We start from the raw sequence: 17,189 nt of genomic DNA, 5'->3' as shown, positions 1-17,189 counted from the left end.
GTGCAGCCACTATGCAAAACAGAAGGTTCCTCAAAAGATTAAAAAGAGAACTACCTTATGACCCAGCAATCCCACTCCTGAATATTTATCCAAAGAAATCCAAAACACTAATTAGAAAAGATATATGAACCTCTATGTTCACTACAGTGCTATTCACAATAGCCAAGATATGGAAACAACTGAAATGCCCATCAGTAGATTTTTGGATAAAGAAATTGTGGTACAAATATACAATTAAATATTACTGGTATAAGAGAAACAATGAAATCTTACCATTTGTGAAAACATAAATGGACCTAGAGACTATGATGCTAAATAAGTCAGACTGAGAAAGACAAATACCATATAATCTCACTTATATATGAAATCTAAAGAATGAAATAACGAACAAACAAAACCGAAACAGACTCATAGATACAGAGAAAAAACTGATGGATACTAGATGGAAGGGAGAGTTGGAGGACTGGATAAGAAACGTGAAGGGATTAAGAAGTATACATTAGTGGTTACAAAATAGCCATGGGTATCTCGAGTACAGTATGGGGAATATAGGCAATAATTTTCTAAAAACTATGTATAGTGGCAGATGGGCACTATACTTAATGGGGGGGATCACTTCATAAACTATATAAATGTCTAACCACTACTCTGTACACCTGAAACTAATATAAAATAATATTGAATATCAACTATAATTTTAAAATATAGTCACAAGAATATACAGTACAATATAGGGAATATAGTAAATGATATTCTAATAATTATGTACAGTGTCAGACGGGTAATAAATTTATTTGGGTTACTTTTATGAGGTACTCATATATAAATGTCTAAACATTGTTTTGTACACTTGAAATTAATATAAATAAAGAAATAAAGAAAGAAATAAAGAAATTTTAGCTATTCTAACAGGTGTGTAGTATTATAACAACATGATTTAGATTTGCATTTCCCTGAAAACTAATGATGTTGAGCATATTTTCATATGCTTATTTGTCACGTGTACATCTTCTTTGATGAAATATTTGTTCGTCATTTGCCTATTTTTTGAATGGTAGTTTGTTTACTTATTGTTTAGTTTTAAGATGTTTTGTAAAATTTCCCAGTGTGTGGCTTGTATTTTCATGTTAACAATGCCTTTTGCAAATCGAAAGTTTTTTTAAGTAATGAAGTCCAATTCACCAAGTTTAAAAAAAAATAGTAAAAAAAAGGAGGGAGGAAACAGTGGAAGAAGATAGTTTCCCTATTAAAATGGATAATAGCCTATTTGGAAGATTAAAAGAATTATTACATATAAAACCCTTAGAATAATGCCTGATAGATAGCAATTCCTCAACAGATGTTGGCTAATATAGCAAAAGCAAAAAATAAAGCAGGAGATGTAGTGGTGGCAAAAATAATAATCTACTTCCATAAAACATGAAATATTTTATTTGGGGGACGCTATCATTGAAGGAGGCACAATATAATGGAGTGTCAGAAAAATCTTCAGTTTTCATTTGTCCTGGTTCTGCCATTACCTTGCTGTGTGGCCCTGGGTAAGTCACTTAGTATCAGTGAACACCTTACTGTTCTTATCTAGAAATGAATTTCAATTTGATGATTTCTAATTTATCTGGCAGCCATTACATGGTTGATGCTCATATAATGGGGTTTTTGTGTTTTTTTTTTAATGTTTTCATTTCTACCTCTCAAAGGACTTAGACAAGCGTGTGCAATGAAACAGAATTAGGCTCTCAAATGGAATGTCATTTTAGTTCCTACACTCTCAGAACAATCTCCGTTTGTGTTCTTATGCATCTGTACCAACAAATTGTATGTGCTAAAGAGTGGTGCACCTTACCTTGGTGCTCTGATAGAATAAATTCCCACCATATAGTGAATTTTTAAATTGAGACGTTTATTCTATTTCATTATAATGTGTAAATTGTTACTTTATACTTGAGTGCCCAGAGGTAAATTGAAGATATGTATACAAAGTGAAACTATTCCTCTAATAAAATCACTGACATGTTAAGAGGGTTCCCATTTTAGTTATTTATGCTGTTTTCTTTCATTTTTAAAGATGATACTATCCTTTATTACACATTCTGAATGTGTGTGTTATACTTGTACAACATATTTTCTTTCCATGACCCATTAAAGTAGCATAATGCTTTCTATATTCATGCATCTCTTAGCACACAACCTATAGTTTTAAATATTTTTGCATTCTTTCTCTGAGGAAAAAAAAAGTTTTGTAGTGAAGAAAAACCTTGGCCAATTATGTCATTTTTATCTCAGTTTCAACTTAGCATTATCTTGGGCTTAGTAGTAACAAATGATAAAATGACAAATAAATTCTGACATTCCCTGCATAATCTACATTCTTGGCCATCGATTCTTCCTTTTACCAGCCTCTTAAGAAATGTTCTTAAAAAAAAGAAAAAAGAAAGAAAGAAAAAAGAAAACATCAAACACGACTGCCAATCTAACCCATTCCATTATGTGTGTCATGCTGCCGAAGCGCACTTGGAATCTAGAAGCACCAAGTGCCACAATTCGTCTCCTTGTGACTCAAGGCACCAGATGACAAGCAAGCCTCTGTCCTCCAACAGCACGAGAAACAGTGGAGGATCCGTGTGGGTGTTCGTGGCATGAATAGACCTAGTGGGAGGCAGGAGTCCAAGGCTCAGGCTTCCGGCACGTACCACCATGCTGACAGATGGCATATTCTTGGCCCGTGTCCAAGGACCTTGGTCACCTAGTGAACTTTCCCTGACTCTGTGCTATGTCGATATCCCAGACATCCAGGGACACAGGCCTCCCTTATGAATCATTCTGCAAGAAGCTGCCACTGTGTGTGTCTTCTGAATGAAGGTTCATAAAGGTATTTTTCCTCAACCAAATAAGACTGTTTAGCACTTTGTCACACAATTACTGAGGGTTGTATCAACATGGAAAGTGTGCTTTATAATTTAGTTCTAATGAATTATTTGACCCATAAATCAATCTGTTACAGATTGAATAATAATATTTGCTTCCTGAAAGAATGTATGATATCAACAAGGTCGCAGTTTACTGTCATTTTTAATACGGAAAAAAAAAACTGTACTCAAGGGGCATTTAACATATTTTGACAAGGTGACCCACAATTATCCATTAACATTGTATTTGTCTAAGCCCTCCTGCATTGATATGCAGGGACCATGTAATAGTTCATTGATGTCCCACTTGGGGTTGGAGAATAAGGCAAGTGGGACCTTTCCAAGGTCTTTCACAGCCAGAATGCATCTTGCTATTGCTGTATTGATTAAACATTTGGATAGTTAATCAACACAGCTTAGCCCTTTTAACCTGCCATATACAGTATACAAAAAAAGAAAGAAAGAAAGAAAGGCAGGAAGGCAGGAAGGCAGGAAGGAAGCAAGGAAGGAAGGAAGGAAGGGACCATGAGGATATAGTTTTCTTATTTTCAAACGTAACAGAGAAAGTATATTTTTCCAGACAATAAGACTATATAGTAAAATATTATAGTGTTCAATGTGGTCTTGAACTGAAAGATATCTGGACTTTTCTGACTGGTTTTGTTTGACTTCATTTGTCAACATTTTAAGTGGGTTAAAATGTCATACTCTTTGCAAATGTCAGGTTGTGTGCTTTATAATCTAAGTTCAGTCCCTGCTTGATTTCCTCTTCAGATAGAATATTCCTGAAATTCAAAACAGACCCAACTGGAGTTCCCCATTTGGGACTCACTGGTTCATTTTTACCCCTAGATTTTCCTTTTTTATCACATGTACCAATATTCTGATTCCCTCCTCCCTTATGTCTAATCTTGTCATCTCAATGCCTCATTTCCTCTACTAGGTAATAAAAGGTATCCATCACTTATTTTTCATATATAAAGCTCTCAGTTTTGCTTCTCTTTATTTCCTCTGTTAAATCTTTACCCTTGACTGTTTATTTTTACAACTGAACAATTATAATCCTCCTTTACAAGATCACCAATTCCTGCCATTCTCCTTTCAGCTGTTTACCAACTGGAAAGGAACAAGGTTATACACCACTCATCTCACATTCTGCCATATAGACCTGTTTTGGGTTTCAAATAATAACCTCAATTGAACATACCTAATAATTCAAGAACAATCACGGTTAGTAACTCTAATTTACTTCACCTATTTATTTTGCTGAATAGTTTCTTAACATCTTATGCAAAACAGTTTTTCCCAAAGTTGTGTGTTCATAAAAATCACCAACTCCAATCAGACCTATTAGATCACAATATACAAGAATAGGACCTAGGGATGTGTAGGTTAACAGGAATATTGAGGGATTCTCAGAACCTTCACCCATTTGTTCCTTAAGACCATAGATCACCTAACTGATCTTTTAATGATTTAGCTTAAAACTGCATTTGCAAAAAAAATTTTGTCCAATTAAGTATAGTTATTAAGTACCTTCTAAGTATAGTAATTTATATTTATAATCTCATACATCTTGCTGTGAAACTCATTCCATCTGATTTTTGTTTTTTATGATTGAAATTTATATGATCGGGTGTGTGATTATGTTACAAAGATTGTAATGTCTATTTTGAGAGAAGACTCCCTCTCCTTTTCTGCTTTTAACAAAGCAAATTGTTATGCGGTGAGCTGCTGTATGGAAAGGGTCATACATCAAGGAGAGGGTAGCCCTTCACCAACTAGCAACAAGAAACTAAGACCCTCTTTGGTGGCCTGCAATGAACTGAATGCCAGCAACAATCATGTGAGCTTGGAAGCAGATCCTTCCTCAGACAAATCTCAGATGAAACTGCAGCCCCACCAACACCCTGATTACAGCTTTGTTGAGGCCCTAACGCAGAGAACTCAACGAAACTGTGCCAGACTCCTAACTCACAGAAACTGTGAAATAAAATTCTGTTAATTGCTAAGTTTGTAGTAATATTACTACACAGCAACAACAGACAAGTAATACAAAGTACTTTTACTTTATAGCCACTGTTATTTTTTTAGTCCCAGGCTAAAAAAAGTTATGAAATGGTAGCATTTGATAATTATGTAATCAAATCAGCATCCCCTTTGAAATTTGGGGATACTGATTTAATTACATAACTATCAAATGCTACCATTTCAATTTATCATCATTTGTGCGTTTATACAACATTCCAAAGTATATCATATGAAGTAGTTATTTTAATCATTTTTGTAATAAAAATAACACCCCTATGTATTTCTCACCTGTCTTTACTCCTAATAGAAACAATCTCATTATTCACAAACTAGGACAGTACAAATGAGTTTGCTTTCAGAGATTTGAGTTAAATGAAATAAAGCAGACTCCCTGTTTATCAAATCAAGGAAAATAGGCTATTTTTTGTATACAAAAATGACATTGCAGATCTAGACAATTGGGCCTTGTTATTTTTATGGTGCTTTCTCTATAGTTCTTTCAAGTTCATCAGCAGCCTCTATGTGCTCTAAACCGTTATGACCAGTGGGTGTACATTTGTAAAAGCACTGCCTGCAGATGAACCTTCAGGAAGTACCCCAGGCATAAATCAAAAAACTGTTGATACAACCAGGAGAAAAGATTGTCATCATCTGTGCAGTACCTTAATCAGCCTCAGCCAAGGAAGAGGGTGCAAGTGGGGAAAGATTACACATCAAATGCATGCACACAGAAAACCTATGATCACAATGGACAAGTTCCTCAGTTTGCTAAAAATAGAGATCCATTTGTGGTAATTATCTCCCAAAAGGTTTAGCATAAGATGACAATCTTTCTCAAAAATAGGTCAGCATTAACTGGAAAATATGATTCTAGTCTTAAAAAAAAAAAGACTAGAAAATTAGTGGTGGGCATTAATTTCTTGTTATTTATGAAAGCATGTTGGGAGCAGGGTCCGTTGAGTCTTAGCTCCTTTTTATAGAAACAGACATCATTATTCAATTTGGTCCTATCTTTTTATTAATAGGTGTAAAACACCCCCTGGGAGTTCCAAAGCTGTGCAGAAACCAGGAGCAATATAACAATTCTATACCTACATGCTCTCACTCAGCCTACAAGTTCTCCAAACCACAGAGAGCCCAAACCAAGACTGTTAAGTTGGTTCTCAAAGGACAACATGACAATATTACCTGAGCAGTGGCCCCTGGGCACAAGAATTTACCAGAGCATCTCACAATCTTTATTTTAGAGGTTTCTTACTTTGTGTTAAAAATGCTTGCTTTCGGTACCTCCTTTAAGATGCACACTTCTATAGAATCATAATATCCCACACTGAACTTCTTAACAAAAATAATATTTTAGACAACTATCTTCTAGGTTGAAAGTGTGGGTCAACAGAAGACAGTGGCTTACTGGAGGAGGAAAAGAAAAACTAAACCAGACAAAATGGAAAGAGCCACAGAAATTACAGAGAAAATTATAAAGAAAATTTGCCTGTCTTCACTTAGGACTAGCTAAAGAGATAACAAAGGATGTTATTCATATTTAACCTTTTTGCTGAGGTCAATCCCTTGAAGAAACTGGATTCTTTTCACAGGGTTGGTCACAGGTAACTCTAAGGTGGATGTTAAAAGTCTATTGCAGTCATGATATATTCTAACAAATGAATAAAACTTGTGAGAAAAACTCACATAGCATATCAAGATTAAAATGGAAAAATTACCACTTAGCTATATTACTGGTTGTGAAGGCTTTGATTTGGTTCCAGATAAACTGGTTGACCTTATCTACTACATAATGAATCTCTACTGATGATGAATTGGGGCAAGATAAGCAGGCATTCAATAATCTAGAACACTGATTATAAAGAGATAATTTTACTGAACTACCAAAGCTCACTCAAGAAGAAGCTGAACCTCCGTCTTAAGAAGTTAATATTTGAAATTTTAAGGATCTCAGTCAACCTTCTCCCTTTAAGGCAGAAAGAATAAAAAATAAATAAACAAATAGATGATAGTAGCATGGAAAAACAAGAGAAGAGAATGAAAATGGTTAAAGAGTAGAATGGAAATAATTTAGGAGAAAGCCCAATTTTAAGATACTTTTAAGATTTTATTGGATAGTTATTATTTAGATTTCAGTGAATGAAGCATTATTGACAACATCAAAGAAGTATCAGCTGACTTGACATTTGAACCAAAGAAGCTGCAATCTTACTGGTGTGATATAAGACCGTTTATAATTTTGCTGTTACAATATATTAACAGAACTGCAATCATATCACATGGTATAACCAGGAAGGAACAATCCTAGTTAAGATACCATTTTGTAATGGATGCTTCATCCTGGCCCTCAACTCCTGACTCCAAAATTTTGATCTAAGTTATCATCTGAATTCATAATGAAATGTGAAAGACTATTTATCCTGGGATTTGACTTTCTAATTATTTTAAAAATAGGTTGGATAAGGATGACCAATAAAATATGATGAAATGAACACTCTATACTTGACTAATCAGTTTACTTAAGCATAGCTATGTACATAATAAAATCACAAATAATATAGATTATTGTTTTGGTGTTAATTAAGGAAGTGAAAACCTTAGCCATACATGATTAAAGGATGTATCTCCGTGGTAGTTTTGCCCAAAGATTTTTCTCATTTCACAATCCTGTTCCATTTTGCTCATTGATAGTTTTAAACATGTCCACATATATGCCCCGAGTGGTTCTATCTCATGATGTTCCATGCTATCTTATGTTGAAATATTGCTACTCACTGGTCTCACTCTCCAGGGAAAAGCCAAACTATGGTACAAGTGAACAGGCCAATGCCAATGTTTTAAGAGCTGAGTAAAATGAGAGGAAATTCCTCAATTAAAAAATCAGGAAAAGCAAAGTCTACTGTTATACATAGGTGAGAGAAGGGCAGCAAATATGGAAACGAATCTAAGGTGTCAGAAGACAAGAGGAAGACAGCAAGAAGCATAAAACAAGGACAGGAGCATTGCAAAAAAAGTACAGAAATGTTGCCACCAATAATTTGCTGTCACTGGCCCCTGGTCACATGGTATACCTCAGTGGTTTATAACCCTAGTTATACATGAGAACCACCCAGGAGCTTTTAAAATCCCCATTCCCAGGAGCCACCCGAGACCCCTTATGTCAGAATCTCTGGAATTTAATGTGCAGGCAAGCAGTATTTTAAAAAATAGCTGAGGCTATTACAATGTGTAGCCAATCTGAGAACCACTAGTATAAAGGCATATACAAGTGGATTATTTTCTTTTATTGGGAATTAAAGAGCAATAAAGAAAATCTCAAGTATTTCTGTGATTGTTTAAAGTTCACACTTCACTTTAAACAGTCTTCAACATTTAAGGATTTATGGCTCTTCTTCTACTGCTCTTAATCAGCTACTTGAAACTTGAAAATGTTATTCCCCTCCAAAGCACACTCTTCAATGCATGCTTATTGCCTATTATCTAGGCATAGGTTCTCCCTTGTTCTTTCTTTACCTACTTTTCTGCAGCATCAGGAAGAATAATATGTGCAAACCAGTGTTTTGGTAAAAAAAAATTAAATTAAATTAAAAAAAAGACAAAATCTAAGTTGAATATTACTCCCCAAAACAGCTCTCTCAGAATAAGCATCAATTATAGTCCCAATGTCACTTTCTGCATTGACCGATCAAACATCCTCCCTCATGGTATTAGAATGTTGATCATTTGAACAACTATAGGTGGGTGTTCAGTAACAAAGTCACATGAAAACAAGTGGACTATAAGTGCCACAAACTATGTGCGTAAGTTGTGAATAAAATGAATCTAGAAGAATGATCAGAAGGAAAGATATTGGGAAGGGAGAATCATGAACTATACCTGAAATAAACAATAAATCTAGGTTGTTTTGACAAAGCAAAAATAAGTTATTGGCAACAAGCTATAAATAGGCCACCCTTTAGTCTCACTTTCCCATGCTCAGAAACTATAAGGCATTCAATTTTCCTCTTATAGCTCTAGCTCTTGCCTTTGTTGCACAGTCTCCAATCTGTTTATATTGTCCTTAAATTAAATCATAGAGCATCAAAATACTTCAAAATCTTGTGTATTGTTATTTACATACTCTAGTATCATATGTGATTCTTTCCAACAGAACTTGTATTTACCAGGTTAGTTGTATTTAGTGCATTTCATGTTTGTCTAACAGTGTCCCTCTTTCTTCAATTTTGCCAATCATCCAAACCTTATTTGTAAGGCTATCCAATGGATGTAAGCCCGATCATTAATGACTCCTCTCCTGAGTTTTCAAGGTCATCTTGAATTATAAATAGATCTTCCAATGTTCTTGTAACCTCTCCAAACTTAAAGTCTTCCACGAAACTTTATGAGCATGTTCCATATTTTATCATCCAAGTCACTGATAAAATGTTAAATATTACCACCCTAGACAGACCCTGCAGAACATCATTTGATGTGTCCTTTTAGGTTGCCTCTGAAACATTAATAACTTCTCATTGAATATGATCCTTGAACCAGTCTGTACCCAACTAAGAGTCAGAGCTGTATTTCCCTAGATTGATAGTGCTATTTTAAATCTATATGCTACAACTCTGAGGAAGGAATTTTGTCCTATTCTTTCTCACGGAGATAAAAAAGATTTTTTAATTTTAGCAGCTTAAAACTGTCCAGTCAACATATGCCAAACAATAACCCAGGATAATTTAGCACTGTTCATAAATGTGATATTTTCAAAGAGCCATAAAAAAGAACTCCCCATTAATAACTCTGACTGTAAAGGTTCATCATGGGCTACTATTCTCACCTCTTTGAACTTAATGACAACTTAAGTCAATGCCTTCCTTTTTTCCTTTGTTGCAGCTGCTATTGGGTTGGAAAAGACTGTTGTTGGAAAGGACTGTTGTCCAGGCTCCAAGAAGTCCAGACAAAGTCTCCGGAGACTCTATTTTTCCTCCAGATCCTTTTACTGACATTAATGATGAAGCAGCTTTGTCTGTGTCTCTGCCTTGGTTAGCAATGCCTTAGTGACAGGGCAGCTCCAGATGCATTAGATCAGCAGCTGATGCCATCATGCGAATGTCTAACACTTACTTTAGGTAGGTGACACTTCTTAATATTCAATCCTGTCTTCACAATGTCGACTTGTCCCACCACATACAGTGTTCTTTTTATCATTATTGTTGGGATTGTTAATATTTTTGCTTGTAATTTCTCTAAAGGGCATATTTTTAAAAAATAATTATTTATAACCTTTAATGCCAGGAGGGCAATATAGTATGCCTAGAAGAATATGCATCTCAGAGTTATTGTTTAGAAATGGTAATTAATTTTACAGTCAACAGGAGTGTGACACACTGTCTCTGACTAGACGTCCATTGTGGCTTCCTGCCAGTCCTTTGTAAGAATATTAATTGACGTCCAGCACTAAGCAGCCTCTTTGCTGTGTTTTTGAATGAAACAATATGCTCCAAATTAAATAAATACATTCTAAACTCGCATGTTAAAGATCAGATTTTGTATCTTGCTGTCGCCAAAATGCCGTTGGTTTATATCTTTAGTTTTCTTTTTTCTCCCCCAGCTTTATTGAGGCATAATTGACAAACAATAATTGTATATATTTAAGGTGTGTAATGTGATGGTTTGCTATTTTTCCTCCTTTTCCGTTTCCTTTTTATTCCTACTCTTTTATATTCCTTACTCTTAACGCATCCCTATTATTTGCCTTCTCTTAATTTTAACTCACTGCTTTTCTTCCAACTTCTTCCAATATCAGATTGTGGGGAATTTTCTGCAACAAATACTCTGCGTCTCCAATAATCTTAAACATTTACTCTTACTTAGATTGCTGCTCTTTCTCTTTCCAAGGTTTCCCAAGTGACAATACTGAACAATTTTATTAATATCATGGTTGATGTGCTCATTCCCATGCCAAGGATGCCAGATTAGACTGAATGGCCAGCATAAAAAAAAAAAAAAAAAAGATTAAAATTCAAAATGACCTTGATAGATTAGAGAACTGGACACATAAACAGGATTTAATTTCATGGGAAAAAATACGTTATCATTCATGTTAAGGGGAAAAGAACACTGCACAGAGAGTGGCAAGTATGGTTAGTTAAAAAGGGTGTGGAGTGGGGAGGGAGGGGGCCAGCTTGTATGTAACAGCCAATTGCCAGGATGATAAATGAGTTATTCAGAACCCAAGATATCAGGATGTAGAAATTGGCACATCACATGTCCATGTGAAAAAAACGCAATCTCTAATTTATTAGATTTGTTAGGTTGTTTTCCTAATATATATAATACTTAGAAATCTACAATTTATATGCTAAGATAGCTGTGAAAAAATGAGATAGAAAAAATAATGTTTAAAATGAAGGCTCGTAAGTACAGGTATGTATCCTCTCCACATTCATACAAAAATCAGATGATGGAGTTCTTAATATATTCATTCCCTGTTTTAAAGCAAGCACAGCAGTCCTCTTAATCGACATGGTTTCTTTTGAAGAGAATTTTTATGAATTAAATTATTATTATATCATCTGAATACATTATTCACATAATGAATATAATTTTAGATCTGGCTGTGAGTACCTTCCTTTTTCTCTCTGTCTTTTTTTTTTTCTTAATACAGCAGTGGAAGACTTTCTTCATTTAAAATCTTACAGGAACTCTCTGTATTCAAAGAGAGAAAAAGTGGGGAGGGGTCTGGAGTATAACCAGCATGGTCTTCCCTCCCCAATCAGGGAAACTAATCCAAACTGAGATCAGGAATACAGATGGGCTTCCTGAGGGTCAGAATACTTAGTGCCAATGACATTATTTGAACCCAGGTCTCTGGTCATCCACTTCAGGAGTCTCACCACTGAACTACAACTGCCTCCTAAAAACAGGTCTTATTTTGAAGCATTCTTGCTTATCACAGATGTGTTTTAGTCCCCCCTTTTTTACAGTCTTTTAAACTTACTTTCTCATGTTTTGTGACATATTTCCCAAAAGTCATTTGTTATGTGACAGATGCATATGTGTTCCTGTTTATAAATATTCTACAGTAAGTGAAAAAAATATCGGGAAATGAGAGGGGAAAGGCAACTATGACCCTCAGAGCCTCAAACTGCAAATGTTGGGAGTGTGCTCTGTGTCTTGGGGGCAAAGGTCTCAAAGGGAGAATGCACTTGGAATGCAGAATCTAGTCCTATGTTGTGGGATTCCATCCCTCCTGTTTTCCTCTCCATTTTCAGTCTATCCAAAATTCAGATGTTTGGTGTCATGGCGGATCACTTGCGGAAAATCAATAGGGCACCAAGTATAACTTTGTGATGATATCAGAGCAAGCAAGAAGATTAAAAATCAAATTCATTCCCAGGGAATTGAATCCAGGGAACATGACTTCATTTAAAAGTATGACTTTATAAATAACTACACATAAATAGACTGTTTTGCCTTAGAGACTAATATATTTCAAAATTATTATCTACTTAAAATATTTTACCTAAAAGAATTCACAATTAACTCTCAATATTTAAATAGTACATTAGAAATGGAATGTTTATAAATATTGGAAATTAAAGCCACTTCATTACAGTATGAACATATACTAACACACCACATTCTGGCTTTTGAATTTAATACTGATATAGTTTACTATATCTGTTTCTTATTTTTTCTTTTTCTTAACTGACATAAGGGTTTAGATAATAGCTAATATAAATATATGAAATGTCAAATTTAGAAGGTAGTGTTTAAACATTTGTCTTTTGGAGAGTATTGTTAAACTTAACTTTTATTAACTCAGGGAATCAAAAAGAAATATGGTGATGCTAGTGAACCTTTGAAAATCTTTTCTTTTATCACTTTTAATGCATGTTTAATATTTAACATTCATCTTATTACAGACAGGAATTGTGAAATGCTTGTGCTGTCTCTAAACAGTTTTAAAGTTCAATGCACAGTCACAATTCAGAGGGGAGATTTCACACATTTATGGAAAATAAGCCATTTTTGCAGTAAAGTTGCAAAGTGTGAAAGAATTCTTGTTTTATCTGCCTTACTTATCATGTTTATGAGTTATTTTGCCTGGAAGTAAATTGACAAGTTGTCAATGAACAATAGACAGTGCCCCAGCTAGGCTTTTCACAGGTTCAGATGCCTTTGGGCAAAAGGGCTAAATCTGTAGCTGCAATCTAGCATATGGAGCACTGAAAAAAGTGGCAACGGGGTGAGAGACATTCCCTGTGAAACGCATGCGGTTGTTGCTCTCTAACCAATCTGCTTGGACCACTGTACATTATGAATTCATGTTCCATCGCCTTGCTGTCCAGGAGTACAGTTGCTTACCTCCATATAACAACTCATTTGTCTTTTATCTCCAGTGTATTTGGGTCCATTTTGTCACTTTAAACTATTTTATTTCTCTAGACAATTATTATTAAATATTCATCTTTAATAATAAAAAGCCACTTCTTCATTTTAGGCGACTCTCTGTTGGAAACGTCCCACACAATCTCATAGGAAGGAAAACAATCTCAGAGTCCCTTTTCTCTGTGGTTCAGGGTCAACCTTAACTTCCATCTCTGGCCATCATATATTAGAATTACCTTGCTATAACATTTCATGCCTTTTTCTCCCCATCTCAATTTTCCAGAATGCTATTTTGAGCCTATTTCATACAGCCGAATAAATTACTGGAGAGCTAAGTGTCTTTCAATAGATGGCACTCTTTGTTCTGAATCAGCCTGAATAGTGTTCTGCTACTTCACTCATATGCCACTTGTTCTTTGAAGCTCCTACTCCCCCCGCCCCACCAACTATACTACTCTCTAGGTTATAGGTAGGGGTGTAGTTTGAGGTAAAAGCTAGGGCTAAGATTTCTACCTCCAAAAAATCAGAAGGACCACAAAAGACACAGGCTCATCATTAAGAGGTTTTTTCAGGGGAGAAAAATAAAAGCTGAGGTTTGAATACAAGGAAAGCCAGGTACAGGGCCACTAGGATGACTGGTGTCATGGAGTCAGAAGTTTGACTGTATAGATAGGATCAAACAAAAGTGCATGTCAAGAAGAAGCAATGTGGTACATGATTACAAATTTATTGCAAAACCTAAAGTTGATTACTACTAACCATTATGGGCCAGCCAGCTCATGATGTATGTGGGGAAGGGGGGGAGGCAGGGGAGAGGGGCGGGGATCAGGCTGCAGGCCAAAGACAAAGGAGGAATATATTTCTGCTCTCTAGTGGCCTCTGGTTTACCACACCATACTTCTCTGCCCTATCACCACATTCATTCACAATTTTGGCACCTGATTTGGAATCTTTTCCTAACTCTATCCATCATCTTGAGTCACTTCCACACCAAGTGGATGATCCCTTCAGTACTTGTAATCCTTCTCCCATGAAATCTTCTACCCTAGGGTCCATCTCCATTCTATTTCAACAGCCCAATGTTTTAGCTACACCCTGGAGCCGGTCCCCACTTCTAATGGGATTCTCCACCCTATTATAATTTATCTCTCCTGCTACTGTATTCAAATCCCCTCTTCAAACTCAGTAAGTTTTCCAACACCTTACCCCCTGCCTATTTCATCCAACTCCACCTACCTTCCTGTTTATAATTTTAATGAAAATATTACCAAAACTCCCAATTCAATTGCTCTCTATGTGTAAAATATAGTGGGAAAGAACACCTTCCTGGAATCAGAGAAATGTGGACTCAAATAAATGACTTTTGCCACTTTGGAAAAGCTGCTGTGCCTCACTTTGTTCACCAGTAAATTGTACCAACATCTAACAAATAATCTGTTTATTGAGAAACTGCTATCTCCAGAGACTCCTGATTTAAATTCTCTTTTGATCATTCTTTTCCTCGTTTTCTTCTTCCCTTACTCTTGGGCTATATCCATCCTGCAAATACTTTATCAGGGATTAAGGCTTCTATCCTTTATTTTTCCGCTCCTGCTACTAGGCCGCTAAAAGCACCTGGGAAAAATCTCATGACTAAGCTGTCAAACATACACATTTCAGAATTCCTACTAATTATTTAACACTGCCCACAACAATTGTACCTTTGTTTGACTCCCTTTCCTAGTCCTCACACCAGCTGATCCAATTCTTTCCCATTCTCTTCAAGCCTCCTTCTGCCTAACTCTCTCTAAGAAGAGGGGTAAGGCTCTTCCTTTTCAGAGCAAATGGAGTCCATTGAGCATCAGGGGTCATCCTACCCCTTCCCTTCTCAGTTATCCACATTTATTCTTTCACTTTTTTGGGAAGTGGTACCCTACTTCTTTCAAAGGCTAACTCCTCCACCCATGTCCTTTATACCATTTTCCATCGATGCAGAGTTGCCTTGTAGAACTCATAAATATTTTAAGATGCCCTCATTGCTGTGAAGCAATTTTTATGCACAGAAGTAGGAAAAGCCTTCTCTCTCCTTCTCGGTAACTTAAACTTTATTCAGCCTTTGCTTTCAACATCTGCCCTTTGCCAGTTTTTGCAACAGTTTATAGGAATTAAGTGATTTATATTTTGTTTCTTCCCTTTATCATCCCTCTGGAGGTTGGTGCTAATAAATGGGAAAATGGCCAGGAGGGAGGGAAATGCCAAGCAAGGGAGAAAGGAGTTTGTCAAGAAAAACCTATGAGTGAAACATGTAAGCCAGATAAGCAGAAGTTGGATGTTAATCTCTTTGAAAAGAGATATACTCTAGGATGATGTCAAAATTAATTAAGACACAGACAACATGTAGGATTATAAAAATATGCCCCTAATTGTTTGAAACCTATGTCCCCATTAAAATATTATCTAAGGTGGATAGATTACCAAAGTATTACAGAGCTTATTTAATCTTTATACCTAAAATATAAAAATGAATACCATAACTTTACCTTGGCCCTGAAAAAGGCATTCCAAATCTCATCTGAGGCTCCAGAATCCCTCGTGCAGGGAGTAGTTTCTTCAGGGAATTGAGCAGGAGTTCTCTGTGTATACTTAAGCAAAAGCAGCTTTCCAGAACTATAAATGGAGAAAAGGTGATTGTCCTGATATCTATGGTTATATCTATATTACATTGGCATACATACTACCTACTTTTATGTTTCTTTTACTTCTTTTGTCTGTATCTTTTTTTTCCTACCTTTGTCCAAATATTCCATTCCTGTTTTTATTTGCCTTTGTTTTTGTTCTCTATTTCCTCTTTCCCTCTTACTTTAATCCCATTTTCCTGTTTGCCTCCATTGCCTCCAAGAATGAGAAAGGTAAGTGGGAATCATACGGCGATGCTCTTATTTTAAAAATGAAGAAATTGAGACCCAGAAGGTTAAGTGAGTAGCCCGACATCTCATAGTAGTAGTTGGAAGCAGAACCCCAAGGCTAACTTAACAGTCTCTTGAATAACCCTGAATTCATTCCATCACACTCTTTCTCTCTGCCATGTCCATTCTTTGCAGTGCAAACTGGTTTTCAGATATTTCGGGCAAAATTAAAATAAAATCAGTGATGGGCTACAATAGTGATAGGATTGATCACCGACATCGGACCATGTTTGGTGAGTGCAATGAGCTCCTAATTTCTCACTCTGTCCTGTCATGAAAAGATGACATAAACCAAACCAAGCACTTTTACTGTGCTCCTGCTTGCCTGTAACTCCTTTATCAGTACCTCCACCCCTGCCCCTCCCTGCTCTACACATGCACATATGTACCCTTCTCAGCGCCATATTGAATGACACAAATTGCCCTGCCCCCCTCCACACCCTTGCTCTTCCGATTCTTCATAACATTTATCACCTTGCAATATAACATATAAATTATTTATTTATTATGGGTATCGTTCATTGTCTGTCTCTCTTTGAGAATATATAAACTCCATGACGGCAGAGATATTTTTCTCTTTTATTTATCACTATATTCCAAGCACCTAGAATGATGCCTGTTGCATTGTAGGTACTCAATCTTTATTTAATGAATATACTGAATGAATGAGCTGGAATGACTGGCACACCTAACACTTCTTCTTCGGGTTCCTAGAGACCTAAAGGTGTGATCATAATCAAAAGAAATGTATTATACAAAATAATTAAATTGTCCAACTTGTCTGCTTTGCTGCTGTAGTGCTTATGTGTATATGTGTTGGGAGGGCAGAGAGAGAGAGAGAGAGAGAGAGAGAGAGAGAGAGAGAGAGAGAGAGAGAGAGAGAGGTGAGAGACTAGTTCAGGATAGGGAGCTGAAGGGAGGTGTGAAA

The sequence above is a fragment of the Rhinolophus hipposideros genome (assembly GCF_964194185.1).
Source record: "Rhinolophus hipposideros genome assembly, chromosome: 7".
NCBI classification, from domain to species: domain Eukaryota; kingdom Metazoa; phylum Chordata; class Mammalia; order Chiroptera; family Rhinolophidae; genus Rhinolophus; species Rhinolophus hipposideros.
The sequence above is the reverse complement of the archived record's forward strand: the minus strand, read 5'-3'. Positions refer to the sequence as shown.